Below are 21703 nucleotides of genomic sequence, written 5' to 3'. Positions count from 1 at the left end.
ACATCTGCTGGGGAGGAAGGAGGAAGCCAACCCCAGGGACAAGCAGAGGTCATGGGGGGCGCCTACAGGGCGCCATGCTGATCTTTAGTAGACGCCCGATTTCCTCCTTCACCCCTCCAGGGCCAGCCTCACTGCCCACCTGACTCCCCTCAAAGTCTTTAAAAAGATGGTTTTGTGCTTACGCGAGTTTGAGAGGGTATCTGTTGTTTGTGACCAAATCATCCCTAACTCGGCTCATGATCCTGTTGAACGTTTGGGAAGGACCAGAAAATATAAAGATAACTTTTTTTTTTTTAATACAAGCAGTCGCACGGACACCTGTCAGCTGGGTGGAGACCAACACGTGTCAGTTTTGCCTGCTCCAGATCCATTTTCCTTGGAGTTTCCGCAGTGATGACCTGCAGCCTCTGCCCCCCTGGCGGGGACAATCTGCCTCAGAATGAAGTCCAGAGACGAAGGCAAGATTGAGACCCAGACAGTGACCGCTGCTGGCATCTTTTGGTTCCTGGATCCAGCTGCGCCCGAAACCACACGCCTTTTCAACGACAGGACCCGATAAATTCCTCCTTTATCTGACGCAGGTCGCATAGAATTTCTGTTCGCCTGCAGTTAAGTAAGTTTCAAGGAGCTTCTTGGGGCGAGACCGCATCCTAAGAGTCATAAAACAGTGCTCCTTTTCACCCCTAAGCCGGGAGGAAAGAATATCGAGTGCCGGCTGGAAACCTCTGGCACCTGCCTCCTTTTTTCAATTTATCTGCGGAAAAAACACATTCGGAGTTTTGCTCCGACTCTGAGGATTAACAGAGGGAGCCAAGAGGAGAGACGAGGGGTCAGACAGAAACTTCTCCCCGAGTAAGAAGAGGGATATTGTTGGCACCAGTAAGGCTGGGCCAAAAAGGAAGGCTGCGCTGACAGAGGCTTAATCACCTGCCAGTGGCCAGAGCTGGAGCGGAGGCTGGGCGGCTGGGCGGGTGCCCACAGGTGGGTGTAGGGGCGGGGTCTGGAGTCGACCCAGCCAGCTCGGGACTCACTTGCTTTTGGCCGATGCGACTTCCTGTTTTCAGAGCGCAGAAGGCGTTTTTTTTTTTTAAGGAGAAGCCTTTCCTTGCTTAATGGACAGCAAGTACTCCTCACAAAACACTATTTTTGCTGCATTTGGTGGAGATGAATCAGACGCCAATGGATTCAATTTATTTTACACAAAACAGAGTGGTGACTGAAAGGTTCTCGCGAGGCCGGTGGGTTTTATTGAGAGCAGAGGAATAAATGAATCATTCCAAGATGTTAGACAAAACTCGACACCCCGGCCTCCCTGTCGAGAGCCTGGGCTGGTGCACGGGCCTCTGAGGTTGCGGGGGGGTGGCGGGGCGGGGGGTGCTGGCTGCCGGCCACCCCTCATCCGGGGCCGTTTCCTTGCAATGAGGTTTTCCGAACACTGTTTATCCTCGGGGCCCACTCGGGTGCTGGAAATGCACGCCACCAAAAGCTCGGCCTCCGTCCTTCCCACCTTACTCATCCCAAATCTAGGAGTGCTCGCATTCTTGTAAGGAGACATTTTCTTATTTCTAAAAGGTCCAACCTGCTCTCCGTGGCGGTTCGGGGCCAGGTCCATGGGTATCAACCAGCCTTCGAGCTATGGCCCCATTTCCGTCCGAGAACACCTGGAAGAAACGAGCTGAGTGCTTTGGCAAGGTCCCGGCTCGGTCCGGGGGCATTCGGACTTCTCTCTAGCATCTCCGGCAAACGGCGAGGCCATCTGCAGAGGGTCCTCCATTTGCGAGAGAGTCCTGTGTCACTGCGCCCTGACTGTGAGAATTTAGGCACGACAATCCTGACACGTAAAGAAACGGGTATGACAGGAAAGAGGGAGACGCGGGACTTGGGTGGATAACCTTCGAATCTGTCTCCAGATTATCCTCCAACCAGCGGTCCTCGACTTGGGGACAGGGTGGTCCTGGCATTGCGTGGGTAGAGGCCAGGGACACTGCGGAACATCCTACATGCACAGGACAGCCCCACGACAAGGAAACATTTGCCCAAAATGTCAATGGTGCCACGAAAGAGAAACAGAAACCCTGCCCTAGCCACACGCCAGGATCCCGGAGAGAGGAGGCTCTGGAATAAGACCCGGAGCATCATCCTCCAAACCCTGCAGGGTGTCAAGAGCAAGCAGCCCCGCTTCAGGATCCACAAGGAGGCCCGACACTAGGACTGGGGTCCTCACTCCCTGGCCCATGGCCTCGCACACTCAGAGACTTTGGCAAGAGTGTCTAGGGGACCCTGGTGTATTGATCAGGAGAGCTTCGGGCTGCGATTAAGAGCATCATGCCGAAGAGCGGCCTAAATGATAAGGGCTTATTCTTCTCCCATCGTGAGAACTTCAAAGATGGGCGGTAGTTTCAGGAACCCAAGCTGGCCGGCCTTGTCTGTGATTCCCTCGGCTTCCACTCCTGCACGAGACGGCTGCCCCTCCTCTCCGACCCTCTCTCAACCTCCTAAGCGGGGAAGGAGGGGCGAGCTCTCCCGTGGGCCGGGAGAAATGGTGTGCCGCTTTCAAGCTGATTCTCCATAGGCTTTGTGCGCGTCTGCTCCCTTTCTCGACCTCTGTGACCGCCGTGAGGGCAAGCCCCGGCTAGCCTGCTGGAGGGAGGAAGCCCGTGAGGACAGCGGGGCTCCCAGCCCAGAGCCAGCAACCCTGAGACCTGCGTAGACCAACTGCAGGTGACCCTGTTCTCTGTCCATCTAAACAATAGATGTCCTAAAAAATGCCTCAGTGGGGTGTCTGTGTGGTTCCACGGCCCCCTCACAAGCCCACAGCATGGACCCTCAGCCTGATTTCTTATAGATCGTGGCCACGGGCCACTGGGCAAGAAAATGTGCCTCGTTCAGTTCAGAACCATCAAATGACCAAATAAGAAAAGGCTTTACAGTTTCTGAGCCATATCATTAAACGTGAAGGACAGCTTATTCCCCCACAAGCTGTCTACAAAATCTCCCACTGGCCTTCCTTCCCGCCCCCTTTACTTCCAAAGGAGGCCCCTCAAGAAGGAAGGTTAGTGAATCAACAGGATGGTCTACTCGCCTGCAAACGTGGCGTCCCGCCGGGTGGGCTGGCAGTAGTCGGCAAGGCTGTGGTAACGGAGCGGGCCTGTGAGTGGCCCGCTGCCTGCCCTGTCCCCCACACTGCCTTCGTGTCTCGGGCTGGGCTCCCCCTTCTTTTTCCCCTTCGCTTGTAGGACCAGTCCAAACCGCAGAGCTGGGCACCACCGCGAACCTCCCATTCGCCGAAGTCTGTTTATCCGATCCAGGAGGGATTCTCAGGGGCTGGTCCTCCGACGGGGGCCCTTTTTCCAGCCAGAGAGAAGCCCACCTGTTACACAAGGCCGCACCGAGCCCCACTCATTCGTGCTGCGGTAAAACGCTTCTGGAAACGGCGAAGTGCCCGGCAAGACGAGACTCGAGAACCGGCGTGCAGCGGGCTGGCTCACGTGGAACTGTCACTTCCGTTGTGGCAAATCCCAGGCTTCCTGCCCCTGGTCCCGAGCAGAGGGTCCAGTGGGAGGGAGAGAAGGGCAGGGGGTAGGAGGGATCGTTAGATAAACTCCGGCCGGCTCCTACAGCAGCCGCAGTGAGCTCTTCAGAACGTAAACCGGGTTCTGTCGGCCGGGCCTGCTAAAGCCCGTCACTGCCCTTACAGCTCCCAAGGCAAAGTCCTCCAACAGCTACAGACAGCACCTCTCAGGCTGCCCCCCTGGACCTCGCCTCCCTGCTTCTCACCTCCCGCCACCCCGCCTCATGGGCTAGCTATGCACCGGCACGGCTGGCCCCCCCGGCACACAGCCCCTCAGCACGGCTGGCCCCCTGTCTGGGACACCGGTCCCTTCCCTCCCTCTGCACCATGGCTTTGGAGTCACCCACAGACCATGAACTGCGAGAGAGAGACCGGGCCTTTCTGGCCTCAGCACTGCATCTCAGCCCCTCGTAAGAAGGAAGCACTTGATAAAGATGTCTGAATTCCTCTAAGCTTCCTGCTTTGCAGAAAAGTCCCCTACAGGCAAATAATCCCAAATGAGGGTGTTTGCTTCTTTCTGGGCTAAGTCACAGCGTCAGTTTTATGGTCTGTCTTCCTTGCCTAAGTGGCAGAAGCAGACAGAGCGGAGCTTCTAGAAGACCTTGAGGCAAGAATTTGAATGTAAGGGATTAGCTGGGAGGTGAGACCCAAGATCACCTGGTGGGGTGTGAGAGAAGCCAGCTACCACCTGAGTGACAAAATTTAATGCTGCTGGGGACACTGGATTCCCACAGCACTCCTGTCTGTCACCAGCTGAGGCGTTAACTCCCAGACTTCAGCCTCCCTGCCCCAAGAATGACAGATTTGACTCGGAATAACCATGGAAAGTGCTCGAACAAAGAAAGGCTGAGTCAGCAGGTGGAAGCCAGTCCGCTGGCTGGCGTGGGACAGGGGCAGGACAAGGGGTTACGGTGGGCCGCCCCCCGCGGACCGGCTCCACCCTCAGTCTCCTGCTCAGAAAGGGGCAGTGTCTCTCAGCCATTCCTGGCGGACATTTCCTCACCTGACCGTTTCCTGGGACACCTTGGTCCCCGGCAATACTTCCCACCAGCACACTGACTCCTTCTGGACCCGACAGGACCAAGCCTCTGGCCCCCAGGTGAAGGCTGAGGGTGGTACCTGCCCCTTCGTTGCTAATGGCCCCATCAAACACCCCCTGGTGATAACACGGCTTCTGTTTCCCAAGTCCCTGCTACAACCCGATGCCTCCAGCTACACACCGCTTTTGGAAATGCAAACAGATTTAGCTGATTTAAGCAAAGTGGTAAAACCAGGAGGGTTTTCTTTGTTTTCAGGCACAGTTTGTAATCTTCCCGCTTATTCGATAGTAAACACCATAAATGAAGGTTGGGATGGATGAATGGATGACACCCTTGTTATTAGTTTCCTGATGCCGGGCACTGGAGGTGTTGCCAGAGGTTGGAGAAAGAAGCAGGTAGAAATGGTTCTTGGGGGGGATGGGTAACTCCAGGCCTGGCCCCTTCAGGCCACTTAACCACATCCCCCCAAAAAGCAAAATTCCTCTTCCTTGATGGAAAACACCAGAACCCATGCTGAGCACACCCCAGGACAATCTGTGCACTCACCCGAAGCAGACCTTCTCCCCGTGGCCCCAGACAGGAGTCTGGGTCCCCGAGTCCTTCCAAGGGCAGCGTCTCTTCCCACAGCCGTGCTGGCTTTGGCTACGCCTGCTCTGGCTGGAGAATTTCTGCAGGAAAGAACCTAAAGTAAAAGATCGACTAATATGAGAAATCTCCAGAACTAACGCCGAGTCACCCCATCCTGCCTCTTCTCATTAGATGACACATTTCTTTAAAAAAAGTAAAGCAAGCACAAAGATGAGGGTGGACAAGTATGACCCTTCTCTCTTCTGTTGCGTGGCTCCTGCAGACACTACCGTAAGTGAATCGATGCCCAGACACGTGAAGGGACCAGTGTCCCCCCACTTACTAAGGTCCCCGCAGGCCTCGCCCTGAGCTTCCAGCTTTATTGCCTTATCATTCGACCAGAATCATCTTGCAAAAAAAAAAAAAAAAGGTCCAGTTGTGACCTGTATTTCACAGATGAGGACACTGAGCTCACAGGACACTTTGGGACGAACTCGCCCCAGGTGTGGGGAGGGCTCAAAGCCAGGCCTCTCGGGCCGGTAACCTGGCCGGATGCGAGGAATGGGGGGCACATTATGCCTGCAGTAATGCAGAGTGTGCACACAGCGCCCCGTCCTGAGAACGCACAGAACAAACACGGGCGTGCCCTTGAGCGTGGCACGTGCCGCTCGTCCCGCCTCAAGTTCAGGATACACGGCCGCTGCTTCTCCAGGAGCCACTGTGCTCTGCTTCTAGGACAACCCGGAGCTCCCAGGGATGTCCTGAGGTCACCCAGGTGTCTCGACACCCTGACCCCCCGGTGCTGACTCAGAAGGCAAACGGAGAAGCAAAGCCAGGGTCTGGATTCAGGACAAAACCAACAGAAGCCAACGAGGAAAGAAACAGACCCCGGGAAGGCAAGATGGCCTGAGCAGACGCACGGTCGGCGCTCGGTCTCTTTCGTCGTCACCCGCTCTCTCCTCACCCGCTTCCTCACTCATTCGTTCACTCGGGGACATTTCCTGAGCAACTTCCAGGCACCGAGAGCTAAGCATCTGCCAAACATGAATGACAACAAAAAGCAGCCCAGACAGCCTAGCAGCCCCTCACAGAAGTAGGCGTCCTCTACCGTACTGTGGTAAAAATGTCTCCATCCGTCCATCCATCCATCCATTCATCCATCCACCCACCCATCCCACACGTAGATGCTGAACCTCTAGTCCAAGCCAGAGGCTGAGGACCCCACGCTGAGGACGCAGGCATGGTCCCTGCCCTCGCTTTACCAACAGAGCAACACGGCATGGAGGTTGAGACGGCAGGACCTGGAGCCCTCCGCTGAGGTGCCAGGCTCCTCCTCTTTCTAGCTGTGTGTCTTTGGGCTCCTTACATAGCCTCTCTGTGCCTGAATTTCCTACACTGCAAACAGGAGGTCGGGATGGTCCCTACCTCATACGGTGTCGTGAGGCTTCACTGACTCAATACTCTTAAAGTTCAGACGGGTGCCCGGCATATAGAGGCACCCAATAAATGTTAACTCGATCATTTTTACCCATTTCCTGTTTGCCCTGAGAATACTCGCCAGGGTATTTATTTTCGCAGCGCTCTAGGATATCGATAATCTTTAGAGACAAATGACATCATCCTATTTATGGCATTCTGTTTTTAGTAGTGGTATTTTCACTTATAAAATATAGTAATTCTCCATCGCTGAAATTGTCAAATCCTAGAAAACACAGCATTGCCACCGCGATGGTAATCAACATCTGAAAATGTCAAATCCTAGAAAACGTAGCGTTGCCACCGCGATGGTAATTCAACGCTGGCGGCGAGCTGCACTTTATCTTCCTAAACGGGGAATGGATTAAGAGTGGAGAAGCTGTTGTCAACACGAAAAGGTGCCGGTCCAAACAGCTATGGACGCGTGGCAGGGAGAAATCTTCCACCTGTTTAGTATGACACCTGATCTTTCCTTTTATGAAGAGAGAAGAACAGCTCCTACTCCCACCCCCCCGCAAGCACCCTGAGAAAGTCAAATCCTTCCCCCTAGCCTGGAGCAGCACACCCCCTCTCTGATGTCTAGGGAGGGGGCCCAGGTCGTTGTTGAGAGACCTTCAGGTCTAGGGGGAGAGGAGGAGACGGTGTGTTTGCAGACAGCCAGGGAGGGCCTAGAGGAACCCACAGCGGGCGGATGCTGGGCTGGGGAGCAGGGCTCCTGCAACGCCCAACGCTGCGTTGCAGACGAACTTACTCCCCCGGGCCCACTGGATGCGGAAGCGGGAGCACAGGGGCCTTGCCGGGTACCGGCACCCAGAGCCGCCGTAGATGTCCCCGCATGCGTGCTCAGCACTGAATGCGGCCGTGAGCCAACGAAGGCCCAGGGAACTGCCCATACCTGGGGCCTGTGCCCAACCCAGAGGAGATGGGTGCTTGGCAGGGGGGAGGGGGGAACCCCCCAGGTGCAGCTGGTGCACAGGCTGAACCCCCGGGCTGGGCCCTGGCTGGCATGTCCCCTTCACGAGGCCAGGAGGGGACGGCCATGCCTGGCCTCACCCTTCCCATCCCGCCAAGGCGCCCTGGCTGTCCGGGGTACCGGGCTTGCCGCACTTCCTGAAGCTGCGTCTCCCGACTCCCCCGCCCCACCCCCAACTGCCCTGGAGCCTCTTTAGCACCTTTCTCGGTTTCCAGCATCTGTGCATCTGATCACACGCAGCACCGAGCTGACACGCTCCTGCCACCTGACGAAATCACACCCCAGGGGCGAGAAGGGGCTCAGTCTAGGCCCAGCAAAGGTGATGCCGCCTCCTGCAGCTCCCCGAGACCCCGGGGCACACAAGCCCCTCGCTGAGAAGAGGCTTCTTGCAGGGTCTGCAGCTAGATTCACCCCACTTCTCACTTCTCCCCAACCTGTCACTGTCAGCCGGCCCAGCCCCTCTCTGCTAAACCACCTTCCCGGTCCCACGGACCCAGGCAGGGCCGGCTGCTTTGCCTTGGGGGCTGGCAACTAGAAGCTGTCCACCTGCACAAGCCTTGCAGGCTGGTGGCCCTGGGAGCACCCCGCTCAAGGATGGGTCACTCTGGCCCAAGCAACGTGTTTGCTGTTGTTAATGACGTTGTACATTTGTTGGCAACAATTTAAATCGGGAGGAATTGTATAGGAAGTTTGAATCACATGGAATTACCATTTCTGTAGGTTAAAGATGGTCAGATATTGTCAACTTCAACCGGTTATGGTCATGAAAATTGAGGTTTTTCACTCAATTCTGAAAAACTGAAGACCAGGCGGCAGTGGCTGGAGCGAGGCGGCGGACGGCAGCGGACCTCAGCTCCCTCTGTCCGTGGCGGGGACGCTGCCCCTGCGCACCGGCCCGGGTTTCCCCACGCTGGAGGGAGTTCGTTCTTCCTCCCTCCTTCCCTTCATTTCTTCCTTCCTTCCTTGTTTCATCTTCAATTCATTCATTCGTTTGCTCATCAATTCCTTTACTCATTCATTCGTTCATTCATCCATCCATTCAACAGATGTCTTGAGTGCTTCCAGGCACTGTTCTCAGCACCGCAAGGAACAAGACAGCAGAAATGGGGGAAAACAAACAAAAATATGTAAACACACGACACGGATAGCTCGTGAATGGTGATGAACGCGAACGGGAAAATCGAGCGGAGAAAGCGGACTAGGGGTGCTGCGGGGTGGTGAGGGAGGCCCCGCTGAGAAGGGGAGTCGGGGTTCCTGCAAGAGGCGAGGGCTGAGTCGGGGACCTCTGCGGGGAGGACGCTGCCAGGTGGAGCCCCGAGGCTGGAGTGGGGGTGTGCGGCTGGTGCCAGCTGGGAGGGAGGAAAAAGGGTTCTCTACTCTCCCAGAAGCTGAGGCGCGGGGAGGAGGCAGACGGTCACCACGCGGGGTAGAAAGGGGAGAGCGTGCTGTTCCCACCCCGCTCAGGGTGACCTCGTTTAAACAGGAAAAGAGCGCCCGCCAAGAGCCTGGGAGGGCACAGGGGGTCGAAGGGTCCCCCTCCTCCGTGTCCTGTCAGTACAGCGGCCGTGCCGCTTCTCATCACACTGGGGCGCTCCCACCTGCGCCCGCACCTCTCTCTCTGACCACGAGCCCCTCGCTGCGTCCTGGCGGCTTCTCCGCCCTCGTCCTGCCCTGCCCTGTCCTGTCCGCGCTCAGCAGCCCCAGCCCGAGATGAGCTTAGGGGTGCAGGAGCAGCCTCCTCCAGAATGGGGGCAAGGGTGCGGGCACCCGCAGTCTCCCTCGCCAGGTGGCAGGGGGACACCCAGGAGGCTGCTCTTACCGGGCAAGTAGGCAAGATGCTTTTAAGACATGCGGGACCTGGCAGGTCCAGTGCGAGGCATCTGCCCGCAGAAGTCAATCTTCACATAAGCACAGACTCGGCTGCGAGGATATTTGTCACCACATCACTTAAAATAACTTTTAAATGGAAAGGAAGTGGCCTGAGGGAGGGGGTGAGTTAGTGAGACACACTGCGAACTACCCACCGAGCCGAACACAACCCTCACACACTCCGTGGAGAATAGTCAAGGGCATTCTGCGGAGGGAAAGAAAAGTCTCCAAGATTCTGACCATATCATTCCATTTGTAAAGCATTCTTGAAATGACAAAATTACAGAAGAGGAGACCAGAGGCTGGCTGCCAGGGGTGGGAAGTGGCTGTGGCTACAAAGGATGGCACAAGGGGTCCTTGAATGGAACTTGCTATGAGCTGACTGACTGCACCCCCTAAATTCATGTTGCAATTCTAATCCCCAATGAGACAGTATCAGAAGGCGGGGCCTTTTGGGGTGCTAAGCTCACGAGGGTGGAGCCCTCCTGAGTGTGCCCGCCCCTTCCACCACGAGAGGACACAGAAAGCGAGCAGCAGGGAGCCTGGCACTGGAGGACGCGTAAGCCACAGACGCTCATAGACTGGCAGCAGCGAACTGACCGCTTAGGTGGACAAGTCTGCTCCGATTGTCTGCGCCCACATTCTGAATTTTCTCCCAATAAATCTGTGTTGTACTGTGTTGAAATAAAGAAAAGTACACTTGTTGGAGGAGAGAAGATCTCTGATAGAGAAGAGGACACATCGCTGTGCCCAGACGCGGAGCCCTCGGCCTCCCCACCTGACGCACCAGGAACCAAGGCTACCACGTTCATAGAGATAACACAATCTCTGGCAGAATGATAATTTACAAAATTATCATTTAAGGTTGACATGTCAAATGTACAAAATAACTGCTATAAAGTTTGGAGACGAGGCATGCCAAGTGCCCAGCACAGTGCTTTGTTTCATCGTTGGTTGAAAGTCTGTTTACGTCCACGCCACCCTGAACAAGCCCGATCCTGTCTGGTCTCAGAAGCTAAGCAGGGTCAGGCCTGGCTAGTACTTGGATGGGAGACCACCTAGGAAGACCAGGGGCTGTAGGCGTGAAAAATAAAATATAAGGGATTGTAAGCTGTCGAGGTCCTTGCAATCTGTGAGGTCAACCAAGGGCTGCCTCGCCTAAAAAAAAATAAACAAACAAACAAACAAATAAATAAATAAAAGTCTATAAAGGTGAGCTGTGGGGGTGGCACATGTGGACGCACCCCGCAAAGATCCCCAACACCAGAGGTCAGAGGGCTGAAAGCCACAGCCAAGGATGTCTCTGCAGCCAGGAGCCTCAGACTCAGAACCAAAGAGTGAAGACAATGAGGAGGAGGAGGGAGGGAGCGGGGGAGGGGAAGGAGGAAGGAGGGGCGGGAAGGACAAGGGGTGCGGGGCAGGGGGGGAGAATCATGGAGCACGTACATGTGCCAGGCCGTTCTCCACGTGCCCCTCATTCAATCCTCTAAGAACCTGTGAAGCGGCGGCCTCCACTCCCAAATTCGCCTCATGGTTCAAGATGGCTGCTCCAGCTCTCCAGCCATCACGTCAAACTTCCCACCCACAGCAATGAGGAAAGGGAAGGAGGACGCTGCCCAGAAATTACACACACGAACTTCTGCTGACGCCCCGCATGGTCGCGTCAAGCTGCGAGGGAGCTTGGGAAACGTCTTTACTTGAATGACTCTGTGGCCAGCTCGAGGTTGGGGTTTTTTTAAAAACAGAGTTTCTCGGTATTTACATGAGGAAATTGAGGCACAGAGAGGGAAGGAACTTGTCCACGCCGACTGCAAATTAAGGCGTCTGCGGCAGTCAGAGTCAAGGCCCCTTCGAAGACGATGAGGACCTGATCTCTGGAACCTATAAAGGTGACCTTTGCAGATGTGACTGGGGCAGCTGAAGACGCAACTCAAGGAAGAGGCAGGAAGGACCCTCCCCCGGGGCCTCAGGGAGGGCGGCCCTGCCGACACCTTGGCTTCAGCCCAAGGTCACTGGCTTCAGGCTTCAGGCTTCTGGCCTCCAGACCGCGACATTTCTGTCGTTTTGAAGCCACCAAGTTCGTGTTAGTTCGGTACGGCAGCCACAGGAAACCAGCAGACTCTTCGGGTAGCTTGGCCCCGGGGTCCACGTTCTTTACGTGTGTGGAAGCAGGAGCCCCCGAGAGGGACTGCGAGGCGAGGGAGAAACGCTGGGAGCCCTTCCCAGTGTTTCGGGTCAGAAACGCAGACTCTGAACACCTACCCCTGGCCCTTGTGTCAGGCTGTGTCCTCGGACGTCAGGAGGAGGAGGAGGTGGATTTGTCACCCAGCCCCAGGATCGCAGACGCTGCATTCGGTCACGTCACCAGCAATTCCCTCGCTGAAGAACAAGCTCCCTGGGAAGGTGACTGATCCTCTGGCTGGGCCGTCAGCGGCTTCTGCGTGTTGCTTCCATGCCGAGCCGGGTTTTGAGGCGTCCCCAGAGACCTCCTGCAGCTTGTGGGTAAATCTCGTGGGATGGAAACATGCCCCAGCTGTCCTCTGCCTTTGGAATTTTTTTTTTTCCATATGCTATGTGAAGCCTCACCAAATAGGGTTCACTGATAAGTGAGCTGACAAGGCACCCAGAAAACTGGAGCATATCTTAAAGTGTCGCCTCCACTCTGCCCACATCCTATGCATCCCCAAGTCCTGCTGAGTTAGGGTCACAGCCACCTTCTGACTCCACCCACTACCCTCAAGACCAGCAGACCCACCCTAGCCTAGGTTTCCCCACCTCTCTCCTGCCCCCAAGCTGGCCTCCTGCTTGCACACTGGCCTTCGAGCCATTCTTCATGCTCCTGGAGTCCTTTGTACCAAGCAAAAATCGTCACCAGGCCACCACCGTGAACTAAGTAGCGTCCCCCGCAAAATACACGTCCACCCAGAACCTCGAATGTGACCTTATCTGGAAATAAGGTCTTTGCAGATGTTATTAGGTAAGAGGAGATCGACCAGGGTTAGGGCGGGCCCTATACCCAATGACTGGTGTTCGGCAGACAGGACGCGTGGGGACACGCACGGAAGGCCACGTGAAGACAGGAGCAGCTGCACACCAAGGCACACCGAGGACTGACCGGAGCCACCAGAAGTTGACAGAGGCCGGGAAGGGTTCTTCCCCGGAGCCATCGGAGGGGGCACGCCCCAGGTGCCACCCTGATTTTGGAATTCCAGCCTCCAGAAGCGTGAGAGAATACGTATCTCGTTTGAAGCCACCCAGCTTGGGCTCGTTTTCTGCAGCAGCCTCGGGAAACTCGCACGGCCTCCCGACCCCACGCCAGCCTGGCTTCACCCCATCGGGGGTGCCCTGGGCGCTCGGGATGACGACGGAGCTCCTCCTGGCCGCCTCGCTCCTCCCGAGCCTGGCCAAGCCCTCATCCCCCACCCTCCCCACCTCTGCTCCAGCCTTTGCTTTTCGTTCCTCGGCTTTTCCACGTTCTCTCCCTCCGGGGTCGTCACTCGCTCCTCCCTCTGCCTAGAGCTCTCCACCGAAAGGGGTCCTGGTAGCAGGGAGAGGGATGAGACCCCAAGGCCTGATTCCTGGCACCCCAGGGCACCCCCCCCGCCCCCAGTGGAGTGCATCCAGCCAGACTGAAGGCGAAACCTGGAAGAAAACTTGGCCCCACCGTCCAATGACTTTTCCAGAACTCCCCATGTGTTTCCAGTTCCTGCGTACCCAGCCCAGTGCCCTTCACTCCAAAAGGCGCGCTCGCAACGCTGGCCTTATATGGATTTTTTCAGAGCCCGTCTGTTTTAGCTCCAAACTCTAAACATGACCTGTTGGGCATTTTCCATCTGGCACCTCAACAACCAAATTCTGTGACTTCCAGGTCCTCCCGCATCTACTTGCTTGTCGTTCTCACTGTGAAAGGCCCTTTGTTGCTCTCAGGAAGTGTCACGATAACAATGGACAGTTAACTTCACTCCTCTCTCTGGGCTGGACTCAGGCCAGAAGGGACAGCAGACAAAGGCCAGTGGGACGAGGATCAACCCTTCTGCTAGAATGTGAGCTCCGTGAGGGCCACGGGCCCGGCCTGCCCTCTGCTGCACCCCAGAGCCAGCCCCAGGGCATTGAGTGAGCCAGTGAGGGCAGCCATCGCTTGTCCCACGCCCAGCAAACCATCAGCTCTCTCTACGGTCCTCGGTTCCCTGACTTTGGTCCTTAATTTCTCTGGCTCAGCTCACAGGACACAAGCAGTGAGACCATTCTAATCCGTGGGTTCAGGGATAAGCACGTGACCCCGTCAGAGCCAACGTCTCACAAGCAGATTGTCACTGGGGCGTCCGGAAAGCTCTCCCTGTTCCCCCAGTTCTGGAATCAGGAAGCTCGCGTCGGCCTGGAGCTGCTGGCAGCCTCCTGTGAAGACGGAAAAGAAGGACTAACAACAGGAGAGCGAACTCGGTCCTGTTTCACTTCTGGGAGCCGGGGACCCAGCTTTCCCTAAGGCCAGACTGGATCCGACCTCTGCATGACCGTTATGTAAGTCGCTCATGCTTTTTTCTTCCCCTTAAATTGGATTGGGTTTTTGGACACACGCAACCACATCAGGCCTGCCCAATTATTCATACGAATAAATAAACAGACGAATGAAGAACTCACCTGCAGTCCCAGCCAATGGGTGTTCGGGCGCCCCGCCCACACCTCCAGAGCGCGGGGCTCGGGCTCTGCACTACGGAGCGGGAGGCTGGGCCCCTGCCCTCGCATCGGGGTCTGGTGTGACCCCCATGTCCGTCAGGCCTCCCAGGCCTTGCGACGACCCTGATCCCATTCCCTGTCCTGTGGAAGTCCAAAGCTGCCCCAAGAATTCTGTGGGTTCCAGTCCGTCCGGCCTTCTCAGGGTCCCTCGGGCTCTGACACTGAGCCCTGGTCACTGAGCCAACACGGTGGATGGATCCTGCCGCCTCCGCGCTTCGCCTTCCACACGGTGAAGGGCCGTGAAGGGCCGGATGGAAAAGCCTTGCCCCCCACTCCCTCCTACCCCGCCTGAGACACTCACGGGGCGGTGGCGGCAGGCTCAGGACATGGGCCTCCAGCTCGGCCTGCAAACAGCTGCTAACTGGTCTTCAGACATCCCTGTTCTGGAAGGACCTTCAGCCACACCGGCCAGCCGCTCCCTCGCCTCCTGCTCCGTAGTGCCCAGCCTGGAGGGACCTCTCCGTCCCCTCCCTGCGCTTCCCCCCAGGAGTTCCCGCTCCCCGCAGGGCACACGTACCCACCTCTCGAGCCGAGCCTCGCCTCCCCCACAGCGCCGTAGCCCTCGCTGTCACAGACCCGGCCCCCTCCCTAACAGGGATTCTCAAGGTGAAGGTTTTACATTGTTTTTCACTCACCTGCAAAATTCAAAATGATCATCCCTTCCGTGCAGACGGAGCACCTACGCTCTGCCTGTTCTGCAGAAGGCAAAAGTGAAATTCAGAGAAATTCTGTAACTTGCCCAAGATCATACAGCTTCTGAACGGATAAGCTCGCATCCCCGAGCCCAGACTCCTTATTTTTCCGGTTGAGAGATGGGTCCTCACAAGGTGACCCTGTGATGGAGGATTAAGCCCGAGTCTCCCTTCAGGCACCGTCCAGGGGACGGGCTCCCTGGGCGACCGGATGGGCAGTGTCTGAGCCGCGCAACATGACAGCCGCGAGAGGCCATCAAGTGTCACATGGCCAGTGTGACCGAAGATCTGAACGGTTAACATTTCATTTTGATTAGTTTAAATTAGACTTGCCTTCCTGCACCTGGCCAGTGGCTGCCGGAGCAGACGAAGCCACTTCAGAAGAACCGGCCTGCGGATCCGAATTGAGGCTGAGCTTTGTACAGGGAGGAGGAGGCCCCAGCAGGCCAGCCGTGGTGGGGCGCCGACCTGTGCAGGCTGCCCATTCGGGAAGCTCGTCCCTCCTGTCTCCTGCTGGGGCCCCCTCCGCCCCTGGGGGCGGGAGCTCTGTCCTGCCTTACCCAGGCTGGCCCTCGGTCCATGGGCTTCTCCATCCTTGCTCTCTCCTCCAGCCCACAGACCTGGTAACTCCCGCTCATCCTCGAGGTCTCGGTTGTCATACTGTCCCCACCAGGGAGCCGTCCCTGACCCGTGCCTGGGCCACACAGCACAGGGCCCTTCCCTTTTTAACACCCAGAGTGGCTGCACACAGAGCAGGTGGTCTCCTCTGCTCCCCTCGAGGGCCAGCGGCCTGCCTGCCTTGTCCACCCCGCATCCTCAGCGACCGCTCAGAGCTCGCTGTACGGTAACGCTCGGGTAGCATTTGACTGAATCAGCCTTTTGAACCAGAGACTGAAAACACCGAACGTTAAATTCTCTATTGCTCCCCTTGAACCTACCATCTGTGGGCCAGAATTTTTCTTTGAAGGATTCAGGTCGTAAAAATTCGAGGCTTTGTAGGCCATATAGTCTCTGTTGCCATGACCCGACTCTGCCATTACGATAGGGTAAAAGCAGCCATACGCAGCATGCAAATGGATGGGCATGGCTGTTCCAATAAAACTTTATTTAGAAAACAGGTCGTGCGCCAGATTTGGCCCCAGGGTAGTAGTTTGCTGGGCTGTGCTTTGGGCTTAAATGGAGAATATCGGGGGAAGGCAGGGACAGACAACAGCGTGGACCACAGGGCCCCAAATGCCCAGAGGAAGGATGGCGGGGCCCTCCCGCCAGCTCTGTCCCCCCACGGCTGGGAGCAAGAGGAAACTTCCTCCGCGGGGCTCTTGGGCAAGACCCTGGGGATGCTTCCCAACGCCACGAAGCGGGTAGATGAGCCCGGGCCCCCTGGCGTGAGGCTCTGGCCGGGGCACGGAACCAGCTCCGGAGCCAGGGAGTTCGTGCCCACAATGGAATCCTTTTACGGAGAACAGAGCGGCGTTGAAAGCTGGTGCGTCTCCTGTCAAAGTTCGCCAAGGGGATGTGGTGAGCTGGGCTTTCTCCACATCCTGATGTTGCTGAAACCTGGCACGAGGGGCCTTCCTGGCCTCGGGAGAGCCCCCAGCCCCGCTCCTGTGGCGGGAAGCCCCGCTCGCGAGCGCACGCAGCTTTGTCCTGGCTGGAGGAGCGGGGAGCTGGCACTCCGGCCCCACGGCGCCTCCGGCCGGCCGTTCGCTGGGCCGCCGGGGCCTTCTCCTCTGCCTGGCCCCGGGCACGCGGCCGCCCGAGTGGGGCTGGAGGGTTTTTCCCCGACCGCTTTTTTGGAATGGGTGTGCTTCCCAGCTGTTTGTTTAACGGGGAACTGGGCTCAGAGCTGGGCAAAGGGACTTCCTCTTTCATGAAGGCAGCCCTTTGTTCCCAGGTACTCATAAGAGGAGTTTCTATTGTGGCCCCAAATGCATCCGCCCTGAGGGCGGGCGGGGGAGGGGAGGCAGGCATCTGAGACCTTGGCACGGGGTCCGTGGCACACCCCACACCCAGCCGGGCATGCGCCCATCTTTGCCCACTGTGATGCTCGAAGGACTCCCTCTGCCCTCCTGGGGTGACACACGCTCTGAGGCTGGGGAGCCCCCAAGAGGGGAGGCGGGCACACGGACCACGGACCAGCGCAGAGGCCCCGAGCTTCCTGGCAGACCCTGCTGTGTCGCGACCATGGCTCCACCAAGGAGAGATCTTGGGCAAGCGCCTGAACCTCCAGGAGCCGCAGTACGTTCTACTTGTCCCGCCGCAATGCCGGTAGATGCTCTAGGAGAACCGTGGGCAAGGTGCGCGCCACAGAGAGGTGGCCAGTAAATGGGGTCGCTGCCTTCTGTTCTACCGTCCTGGCTCTTTTCTGTCAGAGTGGCTGCTCCCTGAGGCCAGTGAGTCCAGTCTCACAGTCACAGTCACCTGATGTCATGAGCTGAGATTAGAGAAATCCCAGGGAAAGGCTCTAAGTGGCTTAGCTTGGTTCACGTGCCTGGACCAACCACCGCAACTGGCAACTGGGTCACGTGCCTGGCCATGGTGACTGGTGTGGCTCAGTCACCTAACCACAGCCAGGCTCCACGGGAGAATACTGAGACTGGCCATTCCCTGGCACAGGGGACGCCGAGGGAAGGACTGGTTGCCACAGAAGTCGCTCACAGCTGGTGCAGCGGGCATCTGCTGGCGTGAGGTGCCCACGGTCCCCGGGAGAAGCTGCCATCCTCCCCCACCCAAGGCAGGGCTGCAGGAGTGACCCACACAGCCCGTGATGGTGCCTGTCCCCTGCACTGTCTGAGGCAAGAATGGGAATGGAGCCAACACTCAAAAAAAAAAGGCAAAAAAAGCAGAGATGCTCAGAGCCGAGTGATGAGAGAGAAGAGACAGACAGATATCATTTGAGTCCCTGGATTCAACTGCGCCCAAGGTCAGAACTATCCCTGGCTTTTTTTAGGTCCAAGAGATGACACATATCTTTTTTTCCCCTAAGTAAATACGAATTTAGTTTCTGACATTTGAAACACAGATGTGCATCAGAATCCATGACGTTCCATGTTGCAGAAAGGTAATACGTTACAGATGCACCACAATATACGACGCCCCCTCTGTGAGGTCTGGGGAAGCAGCTCAGTAACAAATACGTTAATATTTCCAGAGCAAAGCCTATGAATACTCACTCCAGTGGGGATCAGTAAAGACTGTAAAACAGCCTCACGTCAGGTTTTGCTGCCAAGCGAGTTGCCCGAACATAAGAAAAGCACTTTGTTTTCACGTTGCTTGAGGTTTTACATTTGTGGCCAAGGGATGGCAGATCTGAAATACAACAGAAAGTCAGTCAGCGAACAGCTAACACTTACTGGATGCCTAACATGGGCTAGGCACCGCCACGTGCTTCTTGCAGATAACCTCTGGGCCTTTACCCAGAACTGGATGGCAAAACGCTGAGTGACTCTGCCAAGGTCACTCAGGCCTAAGCACCAGGCTTGGGAACCAAACTTACTTTTCTATCACCCCAGTGGTTCACAAAATCCAGTCTGCAGTGGATTTTTGAGAAAAATAAGGACAAGATGCTGGCTTTTGCAATAGATATGCATTAAATCTGAAGATTTGCTTTTGCTCTGGTTGTCTATCTGCTCTCTTCTGTTTACATATCTTCTCTTAAAGAAGAGACAGTGACAGTGGACTCTTTTCAAATGCCTTCACTCAGCAAAATAACCTTCACCTGTAACTTTCACTAAAAAGCGGTGAGAAAATTTTCTGACCCAGATTCCGCGGGGCTGATGCCACACGGACTGGCTGGGACACAGGCCTTCCTGGAAACCACAGGCCTTCCTGGAAACCACAGGTGAAGCCTCTGGTCCCCTGCCTGCAACCTGTGGCCCTGATGCAGGGACCAACGGGGCAGAAAAGGCGTGTGTTCAAGACCCAGCTGATTCCTGCAGTGGCTCCCATCGAAAGCAGCTTCCTCTCTTCAAGAACATCTGTCACATTCACACCGTGCCTGTCACCGAAGCAATCGCTGAATCAGTTCCCCGGGGAGTGAGAATCTGACATCTCATTTGCATGCTCGGGGGACTAGGAGTGTTGCCTGTCCCTTCCCTATCCCCAGGGTTGTCCACATCTTTTAAGAGTTGTCTTGAGGATGACATGAGATGAAATCTGTGAAACCCCTAGCACAGTGCCCGCAAGAGAGGCGTGCAAGGTAAACTCTAATTTCCCTCTCTCTGAAAACTGATGTACAGGATGGTCTTAAAAGAAACTTCTCAAGCTGCCTGGGAGTTTGTTTTGGTTTTGTCCAAAAGAGAGATTCTTTAAACAAAGGCTTGATTCAAACCACAATGAATCCACACCTACCTGAATCCACACCTACCTGAATCCACACCTACCTGAATGGCTGAAATCAAAAGACCGACAACACCCAGTCTCCGTGAGGATGGGAAGGAACCAGACGCTCACGTGCCGCTGGTGGGAATGTAAACTGATACGTCTGCTAGGAAACGCCCATCAGTATCCGCTAGGTAAAGCAGGCATAGTCTGCAGCCCGCCAATCCACACGCCAGAAACAAGCATTTATGTCCATCAAAAAATATTCATGACGGTGTTATCTGTAATAACCCCAGACTGGAAAAAACCCAAATGTCCCCCAATGATAAAAACAAATGGTGGAATACTAATACAAGAGTATTATACAGCCAAGAAGAGAATGAACTACGGCCACTGGACCACGTGGATGAATCTCACAGACACAACGTCGGGCGAAAGAAGCCAGACACAAAAGAAGACGTGCTGTGGGACTCCAGTCATGTGACGTCTGCAAAGGTTACTTTTATGTGTTGACTTGGCTGAGCCACGGTGCCCAGATGTGCAGTCAAGCATTATTCTGGATGTGCCTGTGACAGTGTTTTTGAATGAGATTAACATTTAAATCAGTGGATTCTGGGTAAAGCAGATTGTTCTCTATAGTGGCTGGGCCTCGTCGAATCAGTTGAAGGCCTGAACAGAGTGAAAGACTGACTTCCGAAAGCAAGAAGGAATTCTGCCCGCAGAAGACATTCAGACTTGACATGACACGTCGGCTCTTCTCTGGGTCTTCACCCTGCCAGCCCACCCTGCAGACTCTGGACTTGCCAGCCTCCATAACTCTGTGAGCCAGTTCCTTAAAATAAATCTCTGTCTATTTAAACATCCTATTGGTTCTGTTTCTGGAGAAGTCTGACTAATCCAGCACCCACAACCAGCATGGCTCATGTACAGTGAAAGGGAAGATCAGTGGTCACCTTCTGATGGGAGTTGAGTACGAGGGACAAAGGAGCTTCTAGGGTGCTGACGACGTTCTAGATCTTGATCTGGGAATTGACTGCACAAAGGATTATCTTTGTGAAAATCCATCACGTTGAACACTTAAGACCAGCACATTTTATTTTGTGTATGTTATACCCCAATGAAAAGTGTAAAAACAAAACAGGACAAAAATGGCACTGTTTGTCATTCCCCCGGGCTCCATCCAAGCCAGGGGTCTTTCTCTGCACCGGGGTCCAGAGCACTGGCTGGGAGAGGGAGATGGCTAGCACTGGCCTATGGGATGAAGCTGCCTTGCTCCAACTCGTTCATTCATTCACCCAACAAACATTCATCAAAACTGCACTGAGGGCTAACAGGGAACACAGAGGCCTCATTCCCAACTCTTCGGGAGCTTCCACTCCACTGGGAAGGGGGTCGCATTTTAATTAAAGAATCGTACACGTGACCGCAAGGCGACGACTCTGACGAGTGCTACGCAAGTTGCTGCTGCAGTGAGAGCTGAGACTGGGGGAGACTTGACCTGTTTGGGCAAATCAGGAGGATTTCTTGAGACAGCCACAATCGGGCCGCGGTCTGAACGATGAGCTGGAGGTGCGGAGGCCTGGCCAGGCCTCTCACAGAGGGACCAGCGGGCACAAAGTCCCAGAGAGACCGGAGTGGCTGAGGCGAAGGGAACGGGGCAAGCCTTGTGCTGGATGAAACCAGAGGGGTCTGTGGGAGCCGGAGCGCCTGACCGCACAGGCCTGGGCGGCCGTGACAGTGCTCTGGGTTTGCTTTAAGGCAGTGGCTCTCGGTTGAGAAGAGGGCCGACGCTTCCGGGGGCCATTTGGCAAAGTCTGCGAACATTTTTAGTCCTTCCAACTTGGCGGGGCAGGCAGGGTGCTACTGGCATCTAGTGGGTAGAGGCCAGTTTGCTAAACATCCTACAGTGCCGCGATGCCCCCACGACAGACAACTATCAGGCTCAAAATGTCAATAGTGTCAGGTTGAGAAACCCAGCTTTAAGAGAGTAAGGCTTTTGGGGGGTTATACGCAGAAGGGGTTTTAAGAGGGTGATGTGACCAGAACTACATTTTGAAAATTTCCTCTGACGGCAGGGTGGAAAATGGAGTGGCCTAATAAAAATAAAAACGAAAATGAAGAAGGTGGGAAGAGGGGGGAGGAGGAGGAGGAGGAGAAGCAGCAGCAGCAGCACCTACTATGTGCTAGACACCATGGCAAGCACTTTACAAGCATCATCTCACTCAATCCCACAAGAACCCCATTTTACAGATGAATAACGTGAGTGTCGCCAAGACCAGCCAGCTGGAAAGCGATGGACTTGGGCTCTGGAGCCCTAGGATGCGTCCTTAGACAGGCAGCTGCTTCCGCGTGGTGTGATCAGGGACAAGCTTCCCTCTGGTTGAGCCATAGCTCGGAGACATCTGCTTCACCCTTCCTGGGTACCTAAGGGGCCGGTGCCTGTTCAGCATCATGCCTTCCA

At 55.7% G+C, this 21703-nt stretch overlaps 1 pseudogene; it reads left to right on the top strand.

Moving 5' to 3' along the window:
- The first annotated feature begins 10460 nt into the window (after nt 1-10460).
- On the top strand, nt 10461-10579 carry LOC112471280 (annotated as a pseudogene).
- Nucleotides 10580-21703: the final 11124 nt, after the last annotated feature.

The sequence above is a fragment of the Pteropus alecto genome, unplaced genomic scaffold (assembly GCF_000325575.1).
Source record: "Pteropus alecto unplaced genomic scaffold, ASM32557v1 scaffold45, whole genome shotgun sequence".
Lineage (NCBI taxonomy): Eukaryota > Metazoa > Chordata > Mammalia > Chiroptera > Pteropodidae > Pteropus > Pteropus alecto.
The sequence above is the reverse complement of the archived record's forward strand: the minus strand, read 5'-3'. Positions and strand labels throughout refer to the sequence as shown.